The sequence below is a fragment of the Choloepus didactylus genome, chromosome 6 (genome assembly GCF_015220235.1).
Source record: "Choloepus didactylus isolate mChoDid1 chromosome 6, mChoDid1.pri, whole genome shotgun sequence".
Taxonomy (NCBI): Eukaryota; Metazoa; Chordata; class Mammalia; order Pilosa; family Megalonychidae; genus Choloepus; species Choloepus didactylus.
Genome location: NC_051312.1, coordinates 89035009 through 89055665, shown reverse-complemented (window position 1 = coordinate 89055665; position 20657 = coordinate 89035009). Strand labels below are relative to the sequence as shown.

The window sequence follows — 20657 nt, the reverse complement described above, 5'->3', positions numbered from 1 at the left end:
AGGGCCCAGCTCAAGACCTTCCTCCCTTCTGTACAAGAAACCTTCCTTGACTGTTTTAGTACACGTCTATTCCACCCTTCTCTATGCATATATTCAATTTAATATTTCCCTGATTTGTGTAGTGCTTAGTGCATTAAATTGTGACTTATTTCTCATATATATACATAGGTATCAATAAATAATAGATTGATGGATGATCTATAGATATACACACACACACCCCCAGTGTATACATATAGTTAGATATATATATATATAGTAGATGGTGAGCTCTTTGAGGTCTAGGGCTCTGTCTTACTCATCTCTGATCTGTAACTCCTAGATCAGGACCAGTGCTTTGCACAAGCAGGCATTCAATGAATGATAACCAACTTAGCATTAGTGATGGTGAAAGTCATGGTGATGATGTTCATTGTGGTGATGGTCATTGTAATGGAGATGAAAGTGATGATGATAAAGATGGTGGTTAGCTAGTTACTCAAGGGGTCTAGAATAATAGTAGTGATCATATATTAGGGATTTCATTAGTTGGGGCTCTTTTGGTTGCAAGTGACAGTTCAATTCAAAGTAGCTTAAACAAAAATGGAATTTATTGGCTCACGGATCTGAAAAGTCCTCAGGTGAATCTGCTGGATTCATTTACAGCTGAATGAAGGTGCAAAGGATGTTGTGAGGACTCTGTGTGCACCTCTATTTCTTGGACATTTGTGCAACCTCTGCCCCTCTCTCTCTGCCACTCACTCTCTCATGCACATGCACACATCTCTGTTTTCCTCAATATTGGCTCCATTCTTAGTTAGGCTGACAACACATACATTTCAGTCAGGGTCTGACCAGGAATTCAAAAACCATCTGAGGTATTGCAAATAGATGGGAGCTATTTATTTACTCTTAGTGGGAGAGATAATACTTGGTATATTATTATGGAAAACTTCAAATATACATAAGAGTAAAGTCAATAGTAAATGAACTCCCATGTACTCAATACCCCATGATTATCAGCTGAAAATTATTAGGTGTTCCGGTTTACTAATGCTGCCGTTATGCAAAATACCAGAAATGGATTGGCTTTTATGAAGGAGGTTCATTAGATTACAAATTTACATTCCAAGGGCCATGAAAATGTCCAAATTAAGGCATCAACAAGAGGATACCTTCATGGAACGATGGCTGATGGCATCCAGAAAACCTCTGTTAGCTGGGAAGGCACTTGGCTGGTGTCTGCTGATCCTTTGCTCCAGGGTTCTGATTTCAAAATGGCTTTCTTCAAAATGTCTCTGTGCTAGCATCTCCAAACATCTCCAAGCATCTCTAAGAATCAGCTCCCAAGCATCTCTCCAAAAGTCTCTCTCAGCTGCGCTTGGGGCATTTTGTCCTCTCTTAGCTTCTCCGGAGCAAACTCTGGGCTAACATCTCAAAGCATCAGCAGCGTCTGGGCCTGTGTCAGCTCTTTTTAAAGGACTCCAATAAACTCATCAAAACCTACCCTGAATGGGCAGGGTTGAATCTCCATGGAAACTTTCAATCAAGAGGTCACACCGTAATCGAAAGAATTAATCAATATGCCCCCACAAGATTGCATTAAAGAAAATGGCTTCTTCTGGGGTACATAATATCTACAATCTAGCACATTAGGTCATGGCCAATCTTTTGTCATCTCTACCTCTCACCACACCCCAACCTGGATTATTTTTTAAGAAAAATCTCAAGCATCTCATAGTTTCGTCTGTAAATATCCCAGGATATGACTCCTTAAAAAAAATCATAGCCAGAGTACCTTTATTCCACCTAAAATATTTCCAATAGTAAATAGAGGGAATTGGTTGCATAGGTGTTAGAAGGGCTGGAAGAGCAAAAATGGAGAAGAGGGGTATGGAAGAGCAAAAAGGAACAAAGATTGCTATCCAGAGATCAGAATTTGCTAACACTGCTAGACTGGAGCCCACAAGCCTGCACCTACTCCTGGGCTTTTAGCAAGGTAGTAGCTGTAATTTTTGATCTGCTGAAGATGTGATGGAACCTCTGCCAACACAGCTGCCACTGTTAATACTGCCTCTGCTGCACTGTTGCTGCTGGACTATCACTGTGGCTCCCACTGCCAGAAAAACCTGCAGAAACCAAATGTTCCAAGAGAGTTCCTTCTCCCCCAGCTCTGGCCTTCCAGTTTCTCACCCCTCCCTTCCATTGGCAGTACCTAACTGGTGGCCAGTTGGAAAGGCAGTTTGGGGAACGTAGGTCAGGGGATGGCTCCTGCAATTCATAGAAGAGCCTAGAGGGAGGGAATGGAGATCAAATGGACAGATGACTGGCACCATCCATCCCTTGAAAACTCAACATCTGCTCTCCTCCTCCTCTCCGTATTTAATTTCCTTACAACAACAGCAGACACGTGAAGAAACTGTTTATTAACATGAAGGAACTTTTCCTTTTACAATGAAGACTCTTTCACCCTCTTCCAAAAAGGAAGAAAACACAGTTCTAAGCTTTGTGCCTTTTTCTTATTAGCAGACAGTGTAAGGTGCAGAATTATGTCTTTCACATTGGAGTGTCTATCCCAATGTACTCCACATATCTGGGAACCAAGAAAATTAATGAAAAGTGCAGTCTTCTGAATTTTTTTTTCATAAATCCATTGCATTTTTTAAAAAAATTTATTTTGAAATAATTTCAAACATATACGACAGTTGCAAATACAATACAAACCCCATACAGAGAACTCCAAAACCCACCCCGCCACCCCCAGATATTCGTATCTACCAATTTTACATTTTGCTACCTTTGCGGTACTTTTCTTTCTCTCTCCTTCCCTTCCCCCTTCCCTTCCCTTCCCTTCCTTTCCCTTCCCTTCTCTTCTCTTCCCTTCTCTCTCCCTTCCTCCCTCCCTTCCCCCCTCTTTCTTTCAGCTGCATCTATTATCTATCAATTATCTGTCTACCCATTTATCATCTTCTGAACATTTGAGAGCAGGTTGCATATATCATACTCTTTGAACTCATAACACTTCCATGTACATTTCCTATGAACAAGGATATTCATTTGTGTCATTAACTTAACTGCAGTTAATTCAAGAAAATTAATATGGATATAAAGCTTAAATTCTATATTCCAATTTTTCCTTATGCCCCCTTTGAGCTTTTCTCCTCCATTCTTAGATCCACTCCAGTATCATATATTGCATTGATTGTCATTAACTCTAAATTAACTTTTTTTTAAAATTAACTATATCAGAAAAAAAATTTTTTTAAAGATATACAATAAGAAAATATTTCAAACAAACCATAACAAGGGAGTAAAAAAAAGACAACTAACCTAAAATAACTACTTTACTTCCAACATATTCCTACTCTACCCCAAGAAAATAACCTAATATAGCAACATTTCTGTGAACTTGTTCCTACCATACCCATCAGAAATTAATAAACCATAGTCACTCCTGGGCATTCCCAGAACGTTAAATTTACCCACAATAGCTTATCTGTTCTTATTGGGTTATTGTTCCCCCTTCATAAAATGCTCTCTATCGCTAATTCCCCTACATTCTACATTATAAACCATTTATTTTAGGAGTGTGTTGTTTAACCTCCAGGTGTTTGTGAATTTTCTAAGTCTCTGATGGTTGTTGACTTCTAATTGTATTCCATTGTGGTCAGAGAATGTGCTTTGAATAATTTCAATTTTTTAAAATTTATTGAGGCTTGTTTTATGTCCCAGCATATGATCTATTCTGGAGAAAATTCCATGAGCACTAGAGAAGAATGTGTATCCTGGTGATTTGGGATGTGATGTTCTATATATGTCTGTTAAATCAAATTCATTTATCGATTGTTTACATTTTCAGTTTCCTTATTGGTCTTCTGTCTGGTTTGTCTATCTATAGGAGAGAGTGATGTGTTGAAGTCTCCCACAATTATGATGGAAATGTCCATTGCATCCTTTAGTTTTGCCAGTGTTTGTCTCATGTATTTTGTGGCACCATGATTGGGTGCATAAACATTTATGATTGTTATTTCTTCTTGTTGAATTTCCCCTTTTATTAGTATGTAGTGGCCTTTGTCTCTCCTAACATCCTTGCATTTAAAGTCTATTTTATCTGAGATTAATATTGCTACTCCTGCTTTCTTTTGGCTGTAGCTTGCATGAAATATTTTTTCCATCCTTTCACTTTCAATTTCTTTGTGTCCCTGTGTCTAAGATGAGTCTCTTTTATGCAACATATTGTTGGTTCATATTTTTTGATCCATTTTGCCAATCTAAATCTTTTAATTGGGGAGTTTAATTCATTTACATTCAGTGTTATTACTGTGAAGGCATTTCTTGAATCAGCCATCCTATCTTTTGGTTTATGTTTGTCAGATATGTTTTTCTCCCTCTCTTTTAATGTCCCTTAATGAACCGATACTGAATCTCTTTAGTACTGAACCTTTCTCCATATCTTTCTCTCTTTTCTTTGTTTCTCTGTCGGTAGAGCTCCCTTTAGTATCTGAAGTAGGGCAGGACTTTTATTAGCAAAATCTCTCAGCATTTGTTTGTGAAAAATTTAAGCTCTCCCTCAAATTTGAAGGAGAGCTTTGCTGGATAAAGTATTCTTGGTTGGAAATTTTTCTCTCTCAGAATTTTAAATATGTCATGCCACTGCCTTCTCACCTCCATGGTGGCTGCTGAGTAGTCACTACTTAGTCTTATGTTGTTTACCTTTCTATGTGGTGAATTGCTTTTCTCTTGCTGCTTTCAGAACTTGCTCCTTGTCCTCAGTATTTGACAGTCTGATCAGAATATGTATTGGAGTGGGTTTATTTGGATTTATTCTATTTGGAGTTCGCTGGGCATTTATGCTTTGTGTGTTTATATTGTGTAGAAGGTTTGGGAAGTTTTCCCCAACAATTTCTTTGAATACTCTTTCTAGACCTTTACCCTTCTCTTCCTTTTCTGGGACACCAATGAGTCTTATATTTGTTTGTTTTGTTTTATCTACCATATCCCTGAGGTCCATTTTGATTTTTTCGATTTTTTCCCTGTTCTTTCTTTTGTTCTTTCATTTTCCGTTCTGTGGTCCTCAAGGTTGCTGATTCGTTGTTCAGATTCCACTAGGCTTGTACTATGAGTATCCAGAACTTTTTAATTTGATCAACAGCTTCTTTTATTTCCATAAGGTCATCTATTTTTTTATTTACTCTTGCAATTTCTTCTTTATGCTCTTCTAGGGTCTTCTTTGTGTTCTTTATATCCTGTGCCATGCTCTCGTTGTTTGTCTTTAGTTCTTTGATTAATTGCTCCAAGTACTGTGTCTCCTCTGATCTTCTGATTTGGGTGTTTGGGTTTGGATTATCCATATCGTCTGGTTTTTTCATATGCTTTAATATTTTCTGTTGTTTTTGGCCTCTTGGCATTTGCTTTACTTGATAGGGTTCTTTTAGGACATGTAGGATTATTCAAAGATGAATCTCTAATTTGTCAGATCTACAGCTTGATGGCGTACACTTTCTCTAACTAACCAGCAGATGGTGTCCGCGAGTCACCTATTCCCCTCAAGTCAGTTCTCCCCAACTTTGTCTTTATGGTGTGTGGGGGTCTGATTCTTGTGGGGTCCAACTGGTGCACCAAGTTTGGGTGTGTTGTTGGTGCTGTCCGCCCTGAATGTGGGGCGTGTGTCTGAGCGGTTAGGGAGGGAAGGCAGCTTTGATAATCAAGCCTCCCAGGTGTTCCTGGAGATATAAGGCTGTTGCAAGAATCTAAACCTTTATTTCAGTCTCGCCACAGATTGTCTGTGCCGCTGACCCACAAGTCTTTGGTACTGGCGTATGGTCCCTGGGATTTCTGAGCAGGTCCCTCTTCCAAGCTGTGCCCTTCTGGGGCCTCTGCTGAGGGAAGGTTGTGCTACATCACAAGTGCGTGCCGTCCCTCAAGGGAAGTTCTGGGCCACTGGGCCGTGTAGGTGCATTCCCAGCCTGCCGTAAGGATGGCTGTATGGGGTGTGTTAATTTCCGCCTTTCCACCCAGCTCTACCTTCCCAGTTCCGGGACAATTAGCTGTGGGTGCATGAAAGGCTCTTGTCCATGCCCGATATTGTGGTTTGTACATTGTTGCTGGAAACACTTCCTGTCCCACTGAGTTTTTTGGCGTGGCTCTGGGCTATGACTCCAGTGCCAGGCAGGAGCGTTCCCAGCCTCCTGGGAAGATGGCTGCAAGGGGCGTGGTTCTTTTCCCCTTTTGGCTAACCTCTGCCTTCCTCGCTCTGAGACAATTAGCAGTGTGTGTGCAAAAGGCTATCTTCCATGCCAGATATTGAGGCGTTCGCACAGCCTATTCCTGCCGGGCTTCACTGTGCGGTTCTCACTGCCGTATCTGCAGCCGCTTTGGGGTTTGTTTGTTTTTTTTTTTGTAAAAGAACTAGTCTGCCTCCAAACACTAACCCTCAGTTTCCCCACACGACAGCATGGCTGCTGGATATTCAGCCGGCTTACTCATTTCAGAACACAGACTCCTGGTTTTCTCCTGAATTTTTGTGCAGTTTGGCTATATCTTCTGGCACACATGTGTCTTACTAAGGCATCCAGTTTGTTTGCAACTTCTTGCTCACCAGGTCCAATCAGCATGATGTTCTATGGAATATCAAAATAATTAAGATCTCTGTGTAATAGAATATGCTAGGGTTAGAGACATGTTACCCTCAGGGAAGAGGACAAAGGTGTACTATTGTCCCTGTCAAGTGGAAGCAGACTGTTTCTGAGGGTTCTTGTTAACCGATATAGAGAAAGAAACATTTGACGGGTCTTTAGCTATATTCCAAGTACCTGGGTCTATGTTGGTTTGCTGCAGTAAAAAGATTCTGCATCTGTAATAGCTGCTGAAATTGGAGTCACCACTTGATTAATCTTACAGTAATCTGTAATCATTCTTCCAGATTCATCTGCCTTCTGCATGAGCTAAACGACGATTTCCCGTCTGCCTTCTGCACAAGCCAAATGACGATGCCATAGGAATCACTATTCTTCCATGTTTCTGGTCTTTAGTGATGGTAGTTGTTTTAGTTTCTTGGTTGCTAAAACAAACACCATGCAATGTGTTGGCTTAAACAACAGTAATTTATTGGCTCACGGTTTTGAGACTTGAAGTTCCAAATCAAGGTATCATCAAGGTGATGCTTTCTAAGAGAAGACTCTGGAGTTCTGGGACTGGCTACTGGTGATCCTTAGTCCTTGGCTTTTCTGTCACATGGCAGTGCACATGGCAGCCTCTCCTGGCTTCTCCCTTTCTTCTGGGTTCTGATGATGTTCCACTTCTGGCTGCTCCCTTTGTGGCTTTTTTCTCTATGACCTTTCCTGTAAGGCCTTCAGTAATAGGTTTAAGACCAATTCTGGGCCACGCCTTATCTGACGTACCTCATCAAAAGGCCCTACTTACAAGGGTTCACAACTCAGAGGAATAGATTAAGTTTAAGAACATGTTTTTCTGGGCTACGTTTCTCAAACCACCATGGTACTAATTCTACAGTTACCTCAGGGATGCAGTGTTATTTTCGGTTTACTCTTCCAGAAACAAAATTCCAGGGGCTTCGATTTGGTTCTTCCTACTACACTAGTCCTCACTTTTTTGGTCCGTAAACCATTGTGGGTATTTTGCCAGTTACTTAGTATGTCTATTCCAATTATATTTTCAGGAACTGGGAAGATAACCACCAGGTGTGCTCATGACGTCACAAGATCTATAGTGAAACAGACTTGGGTTAAATTTACATTCTTCCATTTGACCTTCAAAATCCCCCTACTTTGAGTGATAGATCACAGTGCTGAAATGTACTATGACAAGAGAATGTACTCTTGATTACTTTAGTCTTTTAAAATTTGTTCAGACTTGCTTTATGGCCCACCATATGGTCAGGTTTTTTTTTTTTTTTATTGAGATTGTTCACATTGTTCAAATACCATACAGTTATCCAAAGATCCAAAGTGGACAATCAGTTGCTCCCAGTACCATCATACAGCTGTGCATCCATCACCACAATTTTTTTCAATTTTCAGAACATTTTTATTACTCCAGAAAAGAAATAAAGACAAAAAAAGGAAGCTCAAATCCTTCCATACCCTTAACCACCCCTCCTCCATTGTTGACTCATAGTATTGGTGTAGAACATTTGTTACTGTTGATGATAGAAGGTTAAAATACTATTGACTGTAGTATATAGTTTGCAATAGGTAAATTTTTTCCCTCTATGCCCCTCTATTGACTTCTATTTATAGAGTCATACATTTGTTCCAGTTCATGAAAGAGATTTCTAGTATTTGTACAGTTAAACACGGACGTTGCCCACCACAAGGTTCACTGTTTTATACATTCCCAACTTGTAACCTCCTACTTTCCTTCTGGTGACATACCAGAGCTTCCCCTTTCCACCACATTCATGCACCATTCAGCACTGTTAGTTATTTTCACAACGTGCTACATATGGTCAATTTTTGGAAAGTTCCATGTGTTCCACGGTTGTTAGAGACAATGTTAGTCAGTTAGGTTTTTTTTGTTTTTTAATTCTGTTCATTTCTTCTAATGTTTGCTAAATTTTTTGTTTGCATGTTCTATCCATTACTAATAAAATATGGTGAAATATCCCACTATGACTGTGGATTGGTCTATTTTTCTTTGTAGTTCTGACAATTTTTATTTTACATAATTTGGTGCTATATTTAATTAAGTACACTGAAAATTAAGAACTGTTTTATTTCCATGGCGAACTGAACCTTTTACCACTAGGAAATGTCCATGTTTATCTAAGTTTTGGCTCAAAACTTCTTTATCTAATATTAGTGTAGTTACATCACCTTTCTTTTGTTTACAGGGAATATCTTTTTTCATCTTTCAAAATTTTCTAGACTTATGTTGTAGATGTGTCTTTTATAAAACATGTACTTGGGTTTTGTTTTTTTAATCTTAATAATCTTTGTGTTTTAATTAGAGTAAAACTATTTGCATTTCAGTGTGATTATTATTATATTTGAGTTTAAATCTACCATCGTTTTTCACTTTGTGTTGTGCAGTTCTATGAGTTTTTTTTTTTAATTTTGATTCTGATAACATATATATAATCTAAAATTTCCCATTTTTACCACTTTCAAATATACAATTCAGTGGTATTAATTACATTCACAATGTTATGCTACCATCACAACCATCCATTACCAAAACATTTCCATCACCCCAAACAAATTCTGTACCAATGAAGCATTAGCTCCCCGTTCCCCATCCTCCTTCCTGGCCCCTAGATATTCCAATTATTTCCTAAAAGTGGGATCAGATAATATTTGTCCTCTTGTGTCTGGCTTATTTCACTCAACATGATGTTTTCAAGGTTCATCCATGTTGTAGCATGTATCAAAAGCCATTCTTTCTTACAGCTGAGTAATACTCCATTGTATGTATATACCATAGTTGTTTATCCATCTGTTGTTGGACACATGGTTGCTTATTCCTTATGGCTATTGTGAATAATGCCGCTGTGAACAAGGATGTTCAAATGTTTGTTCAAGTCCCTGCTTTCAGTTCTTTTGGGAATGTACTTAGAAGCAAGATTGCTAGGTCATATGGTAATTCTACACTTAACTTTCTGAAGAACTGACAAACTGTTTTCCACAGTGGCTGCACCATTTTACATTCCCCTCAGCAATATATGAGTGTTCCTATTTCTCCACATCTTCTCAAACACTTGTTATTTTCCATTTGTAAAATAGTTAAGGCATTCTAGTGGGTTTGAAATGGTACCTCTTTGTGGTTTTAATTTCCATTTCCCTAATGGCTAGTGATGGTGAACATCTTTTCATGGTCTTATAGGCCATTTGTATATCTTCTTTGGGGAAATATCTATTCAAGTGCTTTGCCCATTTTTTAGTTGGGTTGTTTTTGTTGTTGTTGAGTTCTTGATATGTTCTGGGATATTAAATTCTTATCAGATATATGGTTTCCAAATAGTTTCTCCCATTCTGTAGTTTGTCTTTTTACTTTCTTGATAAAGCCCTTTGATGCACAAAAGTTTTCAATTTTGATGAAATCATATATATATATATATAATGTTGTTGCTTTTGCTTTTGGTATAGTCAAAAAAAAAAAAAAAAAAAACCATTGCCTAATACAAGGTCCTGAAGATGCTTCCCTTTGTTTTGTTCTAGGAATTTTATAGTTTTTATTCTTGTATTTAGGTCTTTTATCCATTTTGCATTAATTTTTGTATATGTATAATGTAGGGATTCACTTTCATTCTTTTGTTTGTGAATATCCGGTTTTCCCAGCACCTTTTGTTGAAGAGACTATTCTTTCCCCATTGAGTGGACTTGGAACCCTTGTCAAAATCAGTTGACCATAGATGTGAAGGTTTATTTCTGAACTCTCAAGCTGATTCCATTTAGTCCCTGAGTGCTCTGTTCCTTAGGTTTGCATCCAGTTAGTGATGCAACAGATTTCCCTGAGTATTGGGAGCAAACAAAAACAAATCAACTCAAAACACACCTTTCACAGTCTTTGTAAATTGTCTCTGTGTTGACTGGCCCTCTCCTTCAGAGTTAGCCCTCCTACCAAAAAGATCAGCCTGAGGTGAAAGTGCAGAGTGTTCTTAGTCTTTTCTGAGCATGTGTCTTGTCCTGGGCATGTACTTGTGGGCTTAGGGATTCCCCCATATACAGGAATTGGAATGCCCCCTCTCTCCCTATGAAATAGACTTCCCACCCATCCTGGATGCTATATTGTGTGTCTTAAACCTGTAATCATTTGTCCCAGGCAGCTGCGATTTGATTGTTTTTTTACACTGCTTAACTGTCCACAAGCTGCTTCTGTATGCAGGGCAAGTTCTGGGACAGTGAGCCAGAGACAAGTATCTCATTCAGTTCTTCAGGCTGCCAACCAGATAGATGGGCACCAACATACAGGAACCCCAGTATGTACATAGGAGTTCCTCTCCTCCCTCTGGATCAGGTCAAAGGACCCACAACGTGCAAGCCAGCTCCACACTGTGCCGGGGAGGGCATGGGGAAGAGCCAGCAGGGGCACCACAAGCTTCTCCTACTGTTTTTAAGTTGTGTTTTTTTGATTCACTGCTTGCTCAGTAACTGCAACCTTTTAATTGTTTTCTGGAGCTCTGAGGAGGGTGACTCGGCAACTAGTTTTTTCTAGTTGTTCAAAGATTCTGTGGGAGAACGGAATCCTAGAGCATCTTACAACACTATCTTGGTTGACCATAATCAAAATCTACCATTTTTTTTTCATGTTCTATTTGTTTGCCTATTTTACACTCATTTTACTCTCCTTTCTTGCCTTCCTTTGGATTCATTGAGTATTTTTAATGTTCTCATTTTGCTCACTTTTATTACGTCTTGAAAATGACAACATATATCATTGACTTCTATAATAAATGATATCATTTATCAAATGTTAAATGACTTTGACTCATTTACCTCCCTCCTGACTTATAAGTTACTGTTGTCAGGTATTTTAAATCAAAATAAATTTTAAACATCACAAGATATCATTATTATTGTTTCATACTGTCCATATTTATATAGATTCAACTACATGTTTACCTTTCCCAGGAAGATTGAAACCAACTTCCAGCTAAGATCATTTTCCTTCTACCTGAAGGATGACCTTGAGTATTTCCATTAGTGCAAGTTTGATAACAAATTGCATCCTTTTTTTGTATGGTTTGAAAATATCATAATTTAACCTTCTTTCTTAAAGAATATTTTTGTTTAGTATAAAGTTCTAGGTTGGCAGTTATTTTCTTTTAGCAGTTTAATGATATAATTTTATTATCTTTTGGATTCCTTTGAGTTTTTGTTTAAAATTATCTGTCAATCTAAGTATTGCTGCTTCTTTATTTTCTTTTTCCCTTTTGGCTATTTTAAACATATTCTTATTTTTTGGTTCTCATCTTTTTAATGAACCATTATGTGTCTAGGTGTTATTTTCTTTTATTTATCCAGCTTGGGATGGTAGGGATTCTTGAATTTGTGGCTTGATGTCTTTTTGCAGTTCTCAGCCATTATATTTTTAGATGTTACTTCTGTCCCCATTTTCTTATTTCTCTCTTTCTGAGACTCCAATTATATGCTGCTACTTCTGATGGTTTCCTTTTGTCTCCTAAGCTCTCCTCTGTATTTTTTATCCTTTTTTTTTTATCCTCTGTGCTTCATTCTGGATATTTTTTTCTGAACTACATTATAGTTCAGTAACCTTCTTTATCCATACCTAGTCTTCTATTAAGAATTCACTGTATTCTTGTGTGATTTTGAAGACCTTGTGGATCACACCCCCTTTATCTAGTGTATGGATAAGTGGAGGAATGGGGATAAAAACTAAAGGACAAATGGGGTGGGATGGGGGGATGATTTGGGTGTTTTTTTTTTTCACTTTTATTTTTTATTCTTGTTCTGGTTCTTTCTGATGTAAGGAAAATGTTCAGAGATAGATTGTGGTGATGAACGCATAACTATGTTATCATACTGTGGACAGTGGATTGCATATCATGGATGATTGTATGATGTGTGAATGTATTTCAATAAAACTGAATTTAAAAAAAAAAAAAAGAATTCACTGTATTCTTAATTTCTGTTATTGTATTTTTCAGTTCTGGTTTTTACATTCTTTCTTTCCCATATTCTCTGTCAAAATGTTCACTCTGATCTTTTCTCTTTGAACATATTATGTACATTATTCAAAAGTCTTTGCCTGATAATTTCATCATCTGTATTCCCTTGTGCGTCTATTTGATTGTCTCTTCCTTCTGTTACAGTATCCTGTATTCTTATATGCCTGTATATTTTTGATTGAGTACAGAACATTTTGTATGGAAAATTATGTAAGTTTTTGAAGCCTAAGATGATGCTGTCTTCCTATAGGCTTTTTTTTATATACTTGCTTTATGCAAGCAGCTTCAGACACTAAAATTCCAAATCGTTTTAATTCAGTGATAGAAACTGAAGTTACTTGAAGCGAGTCTTCAGTCTCTTCAAGGGCTAGACTATTTCTAGCTCACTTACTCTTCTAGGATTTGGTCCTTCAGTGCTCTAGCTTAAAGCATGGGCCATTTATCAGGGCTCCCCTTCTGTGTCATGCCCTGGACTCCTAATCTGATGCTTAGACTGGCAAGGTTGTCAGTCTCTCTGCCACTTCTGGAGTAGGCAGACAGCCCTAGGAGAAAAAGTGGCCCCAAATGCTGAGTGGACCTCTTTGGGTTTTCTTCTTCTTCCAAATCTTGACCCCATAATTCTTTACAGCTTGTTAGCTCCTAGTTGCCTTTAAACAGATGGTTTTTTAAATATGTATTTTGTCTATATTTTTTAGTTTGTATCCATGGGAGAGTTGATTCACATTATTTGGTCCGTAGTACCAAAAATCGTCCATTTAGTTTGGCCCGGTGCCCAGATATACTCAATATGTAACCACTTCAACTAAATTCATGACTGGGTGTTTTCTGGAATACTCTGATGATACAGATTCAGGCTACAGTTTTGCAAGAGGACCCGTCTGCCTTCCCATTCCCTTTCCTTGTTTACTCCAAGGCAGTTCTCCCCTGACTGTGGGGTAAGGGGAATGGATTTAGTTCTGGTTCTATCCTGAGGGTGTATCCCTTTGAGTCCACGATCAATATAGAGGGTTTCCTTTTAGAAGTCCCACCTTTTGTTGGACCATAGGCCCTAGCCTGTGAGACTAGCCCCATTAGACTGTCAAAACCATAGTTCAATTTTAACAGGATCAGCAAATGCCCTTGTTTTAGTTTGCTAATGCTGCAGAATGCAAAACATCAGAGATGGATAGGCTTTTATAAAACGGGGGTTTATTTCACTACACAGTAACAGTCTTAAGGCCACAAAGTGTCCAAGGTAACACATCAGCAATCGGGTACCTTCACTGGAGGATGGCCAATGGTGTCCGGAAAACCTCTGCTAGCTAGGAAGGCAGCTGGCCTCTGCTCCAAAGCTCTGGCCTCATAATGGCTTTCTCCCAGGACGTTCCTCTCTAGCAAGCTTGCTCCACTTCAAAACATCACTCCCAGCTGCACTCAGTTCCCTCTCTTTGAGTCAGCTTATTTATATAGCTCCACTGATCAAGGCCCACCCCAAATGGGCGGGGCCATGCCTCCATGGGAACATCTCATCAAAATCGTCACGCACAGCTGGGTGGGGCACATTCCAAGCAAATCTAACCAGCACCAAAACGTCTATCCCACAAGACCACAAAGATAATGGTATTTGGGGGACACAATACATTCAAACCGGCACAGCCCTCAAGGCAAAAGTGGCTTCATGCACTCAATTTCTCTCTCCAGGTTCTCAGATTTTGGCATACTACTTCTTTACCATCTGTGCCAGTTTGAAACTGTTATGGACCCCAGAAGAGCCATGATCTTTTAATCCAATCTTGTTGGGTCGAACCTCTTGATTGAATGTTTCCATGGAGATGTGACTCACCCAATTGTGGGTGAGACCTTTTGATTGGATCATTTCCATGGAGGTGTGGACCCTGTCCCTTCAGGGTGTGTCTTGATTAGCTCACTGGAGTACTTAAGAGAGCTCAAGAGCTGACATAGACACTGACACTTGGAGACACTTGGAGATGCAGACAGAAAGATGTTTGGAGATGCTAAGCTAAGAGATGAAGCCCAGAGTTTGCCCTGGAAAAGCTAAGAGAGGACCCACAGTTGCTTAGAGAGAAACACCCTGGGAGAACAAGCAAAGATGCACAAGAGCTCAGAGAAAGAAGCTAAGAGAGACAGAAGCCCAGAGACATTTTGGAGAAAGCCATTTTGAAACCAGAACCCTGAAGCAAAGGACCAGCAGATGCCAGCCACATGCCTTCCCAGCTATCAGAGGTGTTCTGGATGCCATCAGCCTTTCCTTAGTGAAGGTATCTTCTTGTTGATGCTTTAGTTTGGAAACTTTAATGGCCTTAGAACTGTAAATTTCTAACTTAATAAATCTCCTTTATAAAAACCAATCCAGGGAGAACCTAAGATGGCGGCTAGGTGAGACAGGGCAAAAAAACACCTCCATGAAAAATACTAGATAAAAACCAGAAAGTGACCCAGAACACCAGTTTCAGCAATGCACCAGCTGGACAAGGTCTACTAAAACCACAGGGACCGTGCACTTGGTGAAACTGGGAGTTTGCATTCTGAAACGAGTGAGTAAGCCGGCTGAAAGTCCCGCAGCCACACTGTGGTGTGAGGAAACCGGGGGTTGGCATTTGGAGATGGACTAGTTCTTTAAGAAAAAAACAAAAACAAAAACCCAGGAGCATTGCAGTTACAGTGGTGAGAACTGTGCAGTGAAGCATGGCAGGAGCGAGCTGTGCCAACCTCTCAGTGTCTGGCGTGGAGGATAGACTGCTGCTGATTCCCTCAGGGCCAGGGGGCCAGAGGGGAGAGCCAAAAGGAGAAAGAAACCACACTGCTTGCAGCCGGCTCCCTGGTGGGCTGGAGATACTCCTGCCTGGGGCCGTACCCACAGCCCAGAGCCACACCAGGAAACCCAGTGTGACAGGGAGTGTATCCCATGGCAGCGCACACACGCCACAATGTTGGCCGTGGACAGTGGCCTTGGGTGCATACACAGCTAGTTGTCCCGGAGCTGGGAAGGCGGAGCTGTGTGAAAAGGGGGGGGGTTGAGACGCCCCATTCAGCCATCTTTGCATCAGGCTGGGAGCGCCCCTGCACAGCCCGGCAGCCCGGGGCTTCCCTTGAGGGACGGTGCGCACTTGTGATATAGCACAGCATTCCCTCAGCAGAGGTCCTGGAAGATCACAGCTGAGAAAGGGGCCTGCTCGGAAAACCCAGGGACTCTACGTCAATGCTGGCGACTTGTGGGTCAGCGGCAGAGAAAATGTGGGGCAAAACTGAAATGAAGGCTTACACTCTTGGAACAGCCTTGAATCTCCGGGAACACCTGGGAGGTTTGAATATTAAAGCTGCCCTGCTTCCCTAACCACCCAGACACACGCCCCACATTCATGGCAGACAGCACCAAAAACACACCCAAACTGAGTTCACCCATTGAAACCAAAGAATCATTTCCCCACACACCACAAAGCAAAAAGTTGAGGGGAACTGACTTGAGGGGAATAGGTGACTCGCAGACGCCATCTGCTGGTAAAGTTAGAGAAAGTGTATGCCACCAAGTTGTAGTTATGAAAAATTAGACTGATATTTTTTACAACTTGAAAGAACCCTAACAAGCAAAGCAAATGCCAAGAGGCCAAAAACAACAGAAAATCTTAAAGCATATGATAAAACCAGACGATATGGAGAACCAAATCCCAAACACCCAAATCAAAGTATAAGAGACACAGTACTTGGTGCAATTAATCAAAGGGCTACAATCAAAGAACAATACCATGGCACAGGATATAAAGGACATGAAGAAGAACATGGTACAGGATATAAAGGACATAAAGAAGACCCTAGAAGAGCATAAAGAAGAAATTGCAAGAGTAAATAAAAAAATAGTAGATCTTATGGAAATAAACTGTTGGCCAAATTAAAAAGACTCTGGATACTCACAATACAAGATTAGAGGAAGTTGAACAATGACTCAGTGTCCTAGGGAACCACAGAACAGAAAATGAAAGAACAAAAGAAAGAATGGAGAAAAAAAAATCGAAGAAATGGAAATGGATCTCAGGGATACGATAGATAAAATAAAACGTCCAAATTTAAGACTCATTGGTGTCTCAGAAGGGGAAGAGAAGGGTAAAGGTCTAGAAAGTGTATTCAAAGAAATTGTTGGGGAAAACTTCCCCAATCTTCTACACAATATAAATACACAAAGCATAAATGCCCAGCGAACTCCAAATAGAATAAAACCAAATAAACCCACTCCAAGACATATTCTGATCAGCCTGTCAAATACTGAAGAGAAGGAGCAAGTTGTGAAAGCAGCAAGAGAAAAGCAGTTCACCACATACAAAGGAAACAACATAAGACTAAGTAGTGACTACTCAGCGGCCACCACGGAGGCGAGAAGGCAGTGGCATAACATATTTAAAATTCTGAGAGAGAAAAATTTCAAACCGAGGATACTTTATCCAGCAAAACTCTCCTTCAAATTTGAGGGAGAGCTTAAATTTTTCACAGACAGACAAATGCTGAGAGATTTTGCCAATAAAAGACCTGCCCTACTTCAGATACTAAAGGGAGCCCTACCAACAGAGAATCAAAGAAAGGAGAGAGAGATATAGAGAATTTTAACAGTCATATATAGAACCTTACATCCCAAATCACCAGCACACATATTTTTCTCTAGTGATCACGGATCTTTCTCCAGAATTGACCATATGCTGGGACATAAAACAAGCCTCAATAATTAAAAAAAAAAAAAATGAATATATTCAAAGCACGTACTCTGACCACAATGGAATACAAATAGAAGTCAATAATTTTTGATTTGTTACTCCACAATTTACTTCCTATATGATATAAAATACACAAACTCCAATGACAAATCAGTGGTTTTGGACTCAATGTAAAATCTGTAATTTTTTACAAGAACTATATGAAGGTGGGGGAATGGAAGAGTATAGGAACATAGTTTACATATCCTGTTGAAGTTAAGTTGGTATCAAAGAAAAACAAGATTGTTATGGATTTAAGAGTTTAATTTTAAGCCCCACGGTAAACACAAAGAAATTATCAGAGAGTATGACCATAGAGATGAAAAGTAGAGTATGGGTTACGAGAAGTGGGGGAAGGGGCATTGGGGAGTGTTCTAGTTTGCCAATGCTGCCAGAGTGCAAAACACCAGAGATGGATTGGCTTTTATAAAAGGGGGTTTATTTGGTTACACAGTTACAGTCTTAAGGCCATAAAGTGTCCAAGGTAACACATCAGCAATTGGATACCTTCACTGGAGGATGGCTAATGGTGTCTGGAAAACCTCTGTTAGCTGGGAAGGCACATGGCTGGTGTCTGCTCCAAAGTACTGGTTTCAAAATGGCTTTCTCCCAGGACGTTCCTCTCTAGGCTGCGGTTTCTCAAAAATATCATTCTTAGTTGCACTTGGGGTATTTGTCCTCTCTTAGCTTCTCCAGAGCAAGAGTGCTTTCAATGGCTGTCTTCCAACTGTCTCTCATCTGCAGCTCCTGTGCTTTCTTCAAAGTGTCCCTCTTGTCTGTGCTCCTCTTCAAAATGTTCACTCTCAGCTGCACACACTGAGTTCCCTCTGCCCGTCAGCTCATTTATATGGCTCCACTGATCAAGGCCCACCCTGAATGGGTGGGGCCACACCTCCATGGAAATATCTCATCAGTTTTATCACCTACAGTTGGGTGGGGCGCATTTCCATGCAAATCTAATCAGCACCAAAATGTCTGCCCCACAAGACTGCATCAAAGAATATGGCTTTTTCTGGGGGACATAATACATTCAGACTGGCACAGGGAGTTAATAAGAAATGAGTCTAGGGTTTCTGTTTGGGGTAAAGGGAAATTTCTAGTAATGGATGGTGGGAAGGTGATAGCATTGCAACATTCTAAATGTGATTAATCCCACTAATGGAATGTTAGGGAGGGGGTGGAATGGGAAGATTTAGGCTGTATATATGTTTCCACAATTGAGAAAAAAAAAGTCTAAATAGATGACAATTAAATGCCAAGGATGATCCTGGATGGGATCTGAGGATGGAGGAGAGGAGGCTCAAAGGGATATATATGCGACATAAGAAAAAAAAAAAGGAAATATAGAATGTAAGCTTTGTATCAACGATGAATTTCTTGAACTTCTTAGCTGCACTTAATGTGATTGCATAAAAGAATGTTCTTGTTCATGGGAAATGTATATGTGAATTACATTGTTTATTCAAGGATGTGTGCAGCTTGCTCTCATGTTCAGAAGACAGAGCAATAGATGATGTATGGTAGGGAGGGAGGGAGGGAGGGAAAGAAAGAAATGGTGGTGTGACAGGATGTTAAAGTTGGTGGATCGGGGTATCGGGGGTGGGGGTCAGGGTATGCTGGAGTTCTGTGTATGGGGTTTGTATTGTTTTTGCAACTGTTCCTTTAACTTTGAATTTATTTCAAAATAAAATTTAAAAAAAGAAAAGCCAATACATTTCTGACATTTTGCATAATGGCAGCTTTAGCAAACTGGAACACCATCTTCACATCTCTTAGATATTTTAAGTTGATGGTTCTTTATATATATATTTAATCTTTCTAGTTGTTTTCAATGGAAAGCCTTATAACATCAAGTAAGGCAGTTTTACATCACTCTGCACTTCCATTTCCAAATATGCTCCCATCTATATCAGTCAACTGTTCTTTGATAGCTGTGAAGCTCCAGACAAATATTATTGTCATTATTTTCTTTCCACCTATCTGTCCACATTCATTTGTGGTTCTCTTCTTCTGCTAACCTCTTAAATATTGGTGGTCCCCAATTGTCCACCCTCAGCCCACTGTTTTCTTTAATATTTATACTGTTTCTTGGTGGTCTCATTCCTTCCCTAGACAGAGTTATTTCTCTACCTTACCTGTCTTCTGAGCTGTAAACTAATATATCCTACTTATGCCAGTCTCATCACACACATCCCTGTTTTGGTTTGCTAGTGCTGATGAAGTGCAATATACCAGAAATGGGTTGGCTTTAACAATGGGGATTTATTACAATTTACATTTCTAAGGCCATGAAAATGTCCAAATTAAGGCATCAACAGGACGATACCTTCTCTGAAGAAAGGCTGCTGACAATCTGTACTCCTCTGTCACATGGCCAGGCACATGATGATGTCTGCTGGTTCTTCTCTCCCAGGTTTCATTGCTTCTGGCTTCTCTGTCTTTGGCTTCCTCTCTCAGCTTCTGTGGGTGTATCCTTGTCTCTCAGCTTCTCTGGGGCTTCTCTGAGCTCTGTGGGCTTTTTCTGTGTGTCCTTTATCCTCTTATAAAGGACTCCAGTAAGGAGATTGTTCTGATTTGAATCTGTTATGTACCCCATAAAAGACTATGTTCTTTTTATCCACTCTTGTTGGGGCAGACCTATTTTGGGGGGTGGGACCTTTTGATTAGATTATTTCCATGAAAATGTAAACCTGCCCATTCAAGGCGGGTCTTGATTAGTTTGTTGGAGTCCTTAAGAGAGCTCAGGGAGAGAGAAAGAGAGCTCAGAGCCAACACAGACCCAAGCACTTGGAGATGCAGACAGAAAGACGTTTGGAGATGAAGCCCAGAGTCTGCCCCAGAGAAGCTAAGTGAGTACCCACAGAGGGTTAAAGAGAAAGCCACTGGAATCAGAAGCTAAAAGCAACACAACCCAGGAGCAAAGGACCAGCAGATGCCAGCCATGTGCCTTCCCAGCTGACAGAGGCATTTTGGATGCCATCAACTTTTCTTCAGTGAGTGTATCCTCTTCTTGCCTTAGTTTGGACACTTTTATGGAGTCAGAACTGTAAATTTGTAACCTGATAAATCCCCTTTATAAAAACTAATCCATTTCTGGCATATTACATTCCAGCAGCTTTAGCAAACCAAAATAGAGATTAATACCCATCTTGAATGGGGTGGGTCACATCTCAATTGAAATGACCTAATCAAAAGGTCCCACCCACAATAGATCAGCACCGACAGGAATGGATTAAAAGAACATGGCCTTTTCTGGGGTACATAACAGCTCAAACTACCACAATCCCCATGCC

The 20657-nt window shown here is 39.9% G+C and overlaps 1 protein-coding gene across 13 annotated transcripts in view; it reads left to right on the top strand.

Annotated features, from left to right (window-relative positions):
* Nucleotides 1-20657, top strand: part of XRRA1 (X-ray radiation resistance associated 1) — a 113768-nt gene that overhangs the window by 48150 nt on the left and 44961 nt on the right. The gene's annotated exons all lie outside the window — the stretch shown is intronic.